The 8833-nt window shown below is 38.3% G+C and overlaps 1 pseudogene; it reads left to right on the top strand.

Moving 5' to 3' along the window:
* Positions 1-1446: 1446 nt before the first annotated feature.
* LOC102133395 (ADP/ATP translocase 2 pseudogene) lies at positions 1447-7110 on the top strand (annotated as a pseudogene).
* The last annotated feature ends 1723 nt before the right edge of the window (positions 7111-8833 follow it).

Here is an 8833-nt window from a genome sequence, read left to right as displayed (position 1 = left end):
TGCCAAACTGCTATAAAAGTTTCTAACACCTAATCTCAATATCTGCATTTTTCCTTTTGTAGACAGGGAATAAACAACATTTAGACTGCACCATTCCACAGATCACAACCCCACCCCACTTCCCAGCTTCTGTTGGTCTCTGATTCAGTTGCCTACGTATTTCCTTCATAATCCTTTCTTGTTTTGTTTTGTAATAATCATTTATCTGTTAATCTTTACATATTAGTTTTCCGCATTAACATGTACTCTCATTAGGCTGGGCACAGTGGCTCACACTTGTAACCTCAGCACTTTGGGAGGCCGAGGTGGGAGGATTGCTTGGGCCCCAGAGATTGAGGCTGCTGTGAGCCATAATTGCACCACTGCACTCTAGGCTGGTCAATGGAGTGAGACTGTCTCAAATAATTTTTTTAAAGTACCTTCATTAGAACAAGGGCAATGTCTATTTTTCACAATTGTGTTTCTAACACCTTGCATAGGTGCCTTTGAAGCACATGACGGACTAATTGAATGCTGAATTAATTAATTAGGAATCAGTTTAAAGCCACAGACTCAGTCAATGAAGGATGACAATGGTGTGGAAGAAGCGGTAAAGGGTGGAAATGAACATATATAAGCCTTTATCACATGCCAAGCCTTACGTTAGGCACTTTCCTTTGTCTTGTTTCATCCTTACCCTAAACCTGTGAAACAGATGTTATTATCACTGTTTTACAGATAAGGGAATTGAGGTTCAGAGAGGTTAAGGAACTTTCACAAGGTCACATAGTAAATGACAGAGTTGGAATTTGAAGCATTTTGGCTCCAACACTGACAGCATTTGCTGAGTGATCACATGTGTATAAGAGTCTGGGAAGAGGGGTAATGAATTATACACACACACACACACACACACAAGTAGAAAACATGAAGGAGGAACATTCTCAGATTAGGAAAGAAAACAATATGAGTTCAGTTCTGGCAGATTGAGTTTTTGATGGAACCATTTGCATGGAAACCTGGAATTGGAGTGAATGTTCTGAGATGAAGATAAAGACCCAGGGATGGAGTTGCTATGATGTTTATAATTGACTTTCAAACACTTCCACATGTACAGTGTGATATTTTATGTAGAATTAGATTAAGCTATAAGCTAGATGCTGCCCATCTCTACTTAAGCATGCACAGTTCAAGAGGAATGGTTGACTCTCACTCAAATACCCTGTACTCCAGAGGCGCTCCTATTAGTATAAGCAATTTTGTTTTCTGGATCTCCATCAAAACCAATTCTTTGATTATTCTTACAGTAATTGTTAGAAACAGGTATTTATTGGTGTAATGAGTGACTTTTAATTATTACTATGAAATGTGCTTCCAGTGAAAGTTAAGCTATGAACAGTGTGTTAGAAACACTCCCTTTCTATCCCTATGAATGCTTGAACAGAGGATAAGAAACAAGCAAGGCCAATGGCCTATACTCTTAGGGATGATGCCACAGGTGAGTGTCAGCTGTGAAACTCGGAGGACTCTGATTGTCAGACGCTGATGATAGAGGTGACAGAACCACTACCTCTGGAATCTTAGTGTTTCCTCAGGCTTGCAGAACAGGTTGTACAAATTGTTTCTTTTGTGATTACATTCTAATAAATATTTAGATAATAAATGTTTTATGCATGTAGCAGAATTTGGTCTGGGATTTGCTTTCATAATCACAAGGTAATTATAGTGGAGTGTAGCTAACTCCCACTTTCCTCAAAACTTCTGCACCTACAGTAATCTACTAAAAAGAACCTAGGAGTTGTATTTAGGTTCACTTGCAACAAGAGTTGACCACATACAGTTGATAAATGAAATAACTCAGGAACAGTGTGAAGAATGAGAAGACCACAGGAGAGATACCGGAAGACAGTCAGTATTTAGAAATCTGGGAGAAAGGAGATTCTATAAAAAGACTAAAAAGTAATCAAAAGAAAGGAGGAGGGGGAGAGCCAAAAGTAAGTTGCTGCCAAACTAAAGGGCTTAAAAACTTAAAGGTATGGGTAATGAGCAGCTTCAAATGCTTCAGAAAAGTCTGGTAGCACCCAGACTGAAGTTTTCTTTAATCCAGATTTTTAACTATTAGTACTTGGCTGATGACCTTAGTGAGAGCTGAACCAAGGTAAAGGGCAGATGTAAGCACTGAAGCCAGGTTTCAGGACATTGCATAGTGCATAGGCAGTAAGGAGATGAAAAACAGTGAGTGGGACTTGAGTACGTAATGGAAGAGAAAGAAGTAAGGCAAAATATAGCATAAATACAGAAGTGGCTGCTACTTGCATTTTCTTTTAAGATCGGAGAATCTTGAATATAAGTTGAAGATGCATTTGAAAGAAAATTCAATACATGGAGCAAGAACTGAAAGTAGAAAATACATGGGCCAAGAAGACAGGTAGGGGAATCAACCAAGCATATGGATGGAGATTTTGGTAAGATTGAGCTGGAGTGGAGTTATGAGTTCATCCTGACAGCTTTCAGTTTCACTGCAAGGAGGCAGAGCAGAGGGAGGCTTACGGTGCTAAAATGTGGAGACAGGAAAGAAGAAGCACAAAATAGTAATAAGGATTTGGGGTAATGGAGATGAGAAAGCATTTCTTTGAAAAGTTGGATTCCTTAATGCCCTCATTGATTTATCACTGATTCTGCCCTTTGGAAGAATGCAGAGACCACAATTTATTTATTTATTATTATTAATTTTGAAAGACAGAGTTTCACTCTGTTTCCCAGGCTAGAGTGCAGCACTGCAATCTTAGTTCACTGCAGCCTCAAACTCCCAGACTTAAGCAATCTTCCCCGCTTAGCCTCCAAAGTAGCTGGGACTACAGGCACGTGCCGCCATGCCTGGCTAATTTTTGATTATTTATTATTAATAAGAATTTCATAGAGACAACTGATAAACAACATGTTTACTGCCTAAACTGTCTTGCTTTGGATTTCCTGAGCATCCAGCTCCCAACCAAAGGGAATTATTAATGTGCTGTTCAGTTTGTATCTTTCCAAAATGATAAAAATCTAAATCTTGATAAGATCAATGGTTATAGCAATATAAACCATATTAAATCATAAACATTTTTACCTTGTAATAATAATATATCATTTATTTAATAAATAATAAATTTATTCCTATAAATTTCTTTTTTTTTTTTTAGAGATGGAGTTTTGCTAAGTTGCCCAGATTGGTCTCAAATTCCTGGCCTCAAGTATCCTCTCACCTCAGCCTCCTGAGTAGCTGGGACTACAAGCACACAACACCACACAACACCGTGCCTGGCTAATTTTTTTTTTTTTTTTTGGTAGAGTTGGGGTCTCCCTATGTTGCCCAGGCTGGTCTTGAACTCCTGGCCTCAAGAAATCCTCCCATCTTACCCTCCCAAAACGCTGGGATTGTGGAGGTGAGTCATTGCACCCAACCTATTCCTGTAAAATTAGCATACAGAAAAAAACATTGTATTTAAATTAGTGAAAAAGTTATTTCTATCTATAGCAGAGAATTATAAATTCTCACTATCTTTGATCAGAAGGCAACTCAGAAATAAGCTGGCCAAATGTCATTTTGTTTGTTTTTGTGTCATCATAAAATAAAGCACTTCTTGGAAAATACTAATACGTGTACTGTGCTTGAAATATTTGAAGGATATTATAGAGTTGTATTAAAGTTTGTTGCCTACAACAGAATATGTTTCTTATGTTTACTTCAGCAGAATACTGCCATAATGCCTTCAGATCTTTCCTCCCTCTAGGAGACGCACTGTGTCCTTAGCTGCTACTTAGCATCCTGTTTATAGCTGACATCCTTATAAACCTGGAGGTATTGTGCTTCCCACATCACAGCAGCAGACACGTGTGCATGCCCTAACATCCTGTATGAAAAGCATTTGAGTTTCTAACATCACAACACTGTGTTCTGCAAATCTGTGGGAGAATTCTCTCACAGGAGTTCAAACAAATAGCCATCACACCTTTTTGAAGTTCATAAAAACCTTTTTGATTTTCAAAGACTTTCCCAATAAAGAAACAATAGAGGCTAGAATTTTCACACAATCGTTTGACTAGAGTCTGTTAGATGTAGATGAACACAATAGCTGTTTTGCCAGAAATTAACATTTACACCAGTTAATAGTCTTTACTGGAGAGTTGAAAAGAATGCAGAAACAACAACAACGACAAAACAGAGGGGCAATGATGTAGTTTTATGGTTTTTCATTTCCTTCAAGCCAAATGTAGAAACCCCTATGTTCATTTAGGTGGAGAAAAAAAAAAGATGAACGTAAATATCCTGGAAATGTTTGTCTAACACAAATTACAGAAATATCATCAAAAACTACTACACTATATCCACAAACTTTCACAGATTTCCTGCACTGACTCCAATACAGAGATAAATTGTTTCTAAACCATACTTTTGACATACAAAAGAAGCAGTTAACTCCTTCAGTAAATTATAACTTATTTTGGGCTCCTTAAACCAAGAAACTAAATGATACTGCGACTCTGATAATATTCCTTTACTAAAGCATTGTTCTTCAGTCTGTACAAAGTCCAGTTGCAACTTCTTTCCTCTCACTATCGGGTCCTAGAAACATGAAGCCACAGACCTGCAATGAGAGGAAATAAGTCATCGTTACTCTAAAATTAAAGTACCTATTCCTGCTTTATAGCTTATCAGATGTTTAGTCCGGATGCTGATTGTTTTAAAACTTTGTCTAAACATAGTGTATTTCCAAAAGGAATATTAGCAAACCAATTGCTCGCTTCTAGTGACAACATCCTAAATTTTATTAACATAGGAAAGATAAATGAGTAAACAGACACAGTGCTAGTCAGTATGCGTATTTCCCAAGGAAGTAAAGTCACGAAAGAATATAACTCATGTTTTTTACTGTAACTTATTAATTATCTTTCATAACCAAGATCCACCTAGTGCTGAGTTCTTGGAAGTTAGAAACACTACCCTTACAATAGGAAGCATAAATTTACCTTTTTTTCCTAGTTCCTGATAAGATTATTTATGTATCAGTGACCAAAATCTTATGAATTTGACCAAATGAATTTCAGAATGTTCACTAATGTTCACTCATTCTCTCAGTACGCTGTCCCCTGTCACTTCTTACACATAGTTGTGGTTTGATTTTTCTTAGCATAGAACAACTTTTAGCTATGGAAACTTGTCTAAGCCATGATGTTTATTTTCTCAAGGTTTTTTTTGTTGTAAATTGAAAAGGAATCCACTTCTCTGGATTGAAGTTTTTGCCTTTGGGGATTACAACAGCTTTGCTCTGTTTTTTTCCTTTTAATTTTTAAGTTCCCCATACTTTCAGCCTCTTCCTGAATAAAGAATAATTATTGGACTGAAATGTATTTTCAGCACACGACCAAAACAGAAATCTTTTGAAGAAGCTCAAAATAACACAGGAAATACTGAAGGGCTAATAGCTTAGATTCCTACAGTTATTTAGATTTACAGAGGAAAACTAAATGGATCAGTGTGTGTAGGAAGGGCTTTTAAGATATTTTTAATGAAATAGAAATTAGTCAATCCATCAGGTAAACACGGCAATCTGGAATGTATTTAGGTAAATTGGAGAGGGAGATTAGGTCATAGGTCAGCAAAACACCATTAGTGTTTTGGAGTTGTCTTGAGGAAATGGGTCTTTCAAAGCACTGATTGTGCAATGGCAGCTGAGTCACTTAGGAAATTATGAGCCTGAATCCTGTGAGATGCCATCAGGTCCAATAAATATTATGCTTTTCTTCTCCCATCTCTTTCAACACATCTACATAATCTTGGTTTGAAGGTCATCCAGCTGTACTATGAGTAACCTTTGCTAATCTTTCCTTTGAATAATTTTAGTTTTCCTCTTTTCAATTAATAATCCATGCAGAATTTTGGTCTTTTGTTCACTCTGGTTTACTGTATGGTCTGATGAGGCAATGGTCACACAACTTACAATTTAAGAGTTTCAAATTGACTCACAGTCCCCGAGTCAAAGCTGGTTCCCAGCTCAGTCCCATCTGGCAGCAGCCTGCCTCCTCTTTCCTTTCAAGCACCTCCTGGCAGGTAGAGTGGCCACAGCCATCTCCAGGACGGCGGTAGCTCCCATCAAGCGGCTCAAGCTGCTGCTGCAGGTGCAGCATGCCAGCAAGCAGATCACTGCAGATAAGCAATACAAGGGCATTATAGACCATATAGGTCCATATTCTCAAGGAGCAGGGAGTCCTGTCCTTCTGGCGCAGTAACCTGGCCAATGTCATCAGATACTTCCCCACCCAGGCTCTTAACTTTGCTTTCAAAGATAAATACAAGAAGATCTTCTTGGGTGGTGTGGACAAGAGGACCCAGTTTTGGCACTACTTTGAAGGGAATCTGGTATCAGGCAGTGCTGCTGGGGCCACATCCTTGTGGTATGTGTAACCTCTTGATTTTGCCCGTCTAGCAGCCGATGTGGGTAAAACTGGAGCTGAAAGGGAATTCCGAGGCCTCGGTGACTGCCTGGTTAAGATCTACAAATCTGATGGGATTAAGGGCCTGTACCAAGGCTTTAACGTGTCTGTGCAGTGTATTATCATCTACTGAGCTGCCTTCTTTGGTATCTATGACACTGCAAAGGGAATGCTTCCGGATCCCAAGAACACTCACATCGTCATCAGCTGGATGATGGCACAAACTGTCACTGCCATTGCTGGGTTGACTTCCTATCCAATTGACATGGTTGGCTGCCACATGATGATGCAATCAGCACGCACAGGAACTGACATCATGTACGCAGGCACGCTTGGTTACTGATGGGAGACTGCTAGAGAAGGATTGCTTGTGATGAAGGAGGCAAAGCGTTTTCCAAGGGTGCATGGTCCAGTGTTCTCAGAGGCATGGGTGATGCTTTTGTGCTTGTCTTACATGATGAAATCAAGATGTACACGTAAGTTATTTCCTAGGATTTTACCCCCTGTGAACAGGCAAGTTGTATTATATAACATATCTTGAGCATTCTTGACAGATTCCTGGCTGTCAATTTATCAGTGGCAACTATTTACTGGTTGAAAATGGGAAGCAATAATATTAATCTGACCAGTTTTCTCTTAAAGCCATTTCCATGATGACGAAGATGGGACTCAATTATATTTTTTATTTCAGTCACTCCTGATAAGTAACTAATTTGGAGAAATAAAAATATCTAAAAATTTTTTAAAAAGTTAAAAAAAAAAAAGAGAGAGAGAGAGAGAGAGTGTGTGTGTGTTGTCATTCATTCAATTAGCCTGGCTGCTAAAATAAGCTAGGAGTAGCTATAAGTGACTGTAGTCAGGAAAATATCTTTTTCTTACAAAGGTATGAAATGGTTTATAGTATGATTTTTGAAGCATTAATAGTTGATAAGATTTACACAAAAGGTATCATACACAGAAGGCAAATGGTTTTAAATATTTTTTAAGTGATCAGGACAAATGTTGTAGTGTGAGAAAAAGAGCCTGAAGTGTTAGGCAAAAACAAAGTAAAATGTCTGCAGAATTGTTAACATGCAGTTCTCAGGCTACTTGGAAAATGCCTCTCACTTTAAAAAGTAGTTTATGACTAAATAGTCTTTTTTCTTTTTTTAACTTTTTAACTTAACTAGATTTTAGGTTGAGTTCTAGTACGGAATAAAACAACTCAGAAAGATCGGTTTTTAATATTTCTTGTTTTCTTTGATACATTAACCATAATATTGGCCTTTGATACTAGGCTTTAAGCCCTTTATCCAGACTCTGGTCATATTGCTAACAGGCAAAAGGTCAATTCTTACACATGCCATCTGGTCAACAACCTGCCAAGCAATTACTAAATACCTGTTGTGTATACTGCATTAACACCTTGAAAATTGTGTGTAAAGGAAGTAAAAGACACAGTCCTATCTTTGAGGAATTGCTAAACTCTTTGGCATAAAATAATGAGTGACTTTTATCGCCATTTCTTCCTCCAACCAGCTCTTAAATACTGCTTATGTTTACTTTTTTGCCAGCATCTTCTGTGAGCATTTGTAGCATTTCCCACCAAGACCAGTGCCCTGGGCTCCAATTACCACAGGTAAGCTAGCGTGTCCAAAATTTCTGTTTCTGGTCCCAAGCCCTTGCTCAAACATCTGAGTTGCGCTTTCTTTTGTTTTCTGGATAAATTCGTGCACGTCTACCAAAAGTTCTTCAGAAACTGCAAGTTAATTTATATTCTCTATCTCCTCCACTTGGTATCTTTTGCTTTCTTTCTTTCTTTCTTTTTTTTTTTTCAGAGGGAGTCTTGCTCTGTCATCCAGGCTGGAGTGTAGTGGCATGGTCTTGGCTCACTGTAACCTCCACCTCCCAGGTTCAAGCAATTCTCCCATCTCAGCCTCCCAAGTAGCTGCAACTACAGGTGAGTGCCACCACGCCCAGCTAATTTTTGTATTTTTAGTAGAGACAGGGTTTCACCATTGGTCAGGCTGGTCTCAAATTCCTGACCTCAAGTTATTTGTCCGTCTTGGCCTCCCAAAGTGCTGGGATTACAGGCGTGAGTCATTGCGCCCAGCCGTCTTCTATTTTTTAAAAGTCTGTTAGTGGCTTACAAAATCAAGGAATTTGGAATTCTCCTTCTCACTCGCATCATCATTAAGATCTGCCCACTCTCCCTCCAAATATCTCTATTAAAAAGTTCCAGAGCGGTTAAGTTTATGTTAACTGCTAGGGTAGCCGTACTTAACTGGTCTCTCTACTTTTAGTAGCTTCTCTCTTCCATTCACCAATCTGTATTATTTTTCTAAAATTCATATGTGATTACTCATGTAACTCTCATGGTAAAAAGAAAAAAAAAAAA

Source organism: Macaca fascicularis, chromosome 4 (assembly GCF_037993035.2).
Source record: "Macaca fascicularis isolate 582-1 chromosome 4, T2T-MFA8v1.1".
In the NCBI taxonomy this organism is placed as follows: Eukaryota; Metazoa; Chordata; class Mammalia; order Primates; family Cercopithecidae; genus Macaca; species Macaca fascicularis.
The sequence above is the reverse complement of the archived record's forward strand: the minus strand, read 5'-3'. Positions and strand labels throughout refer to the sequence as shown.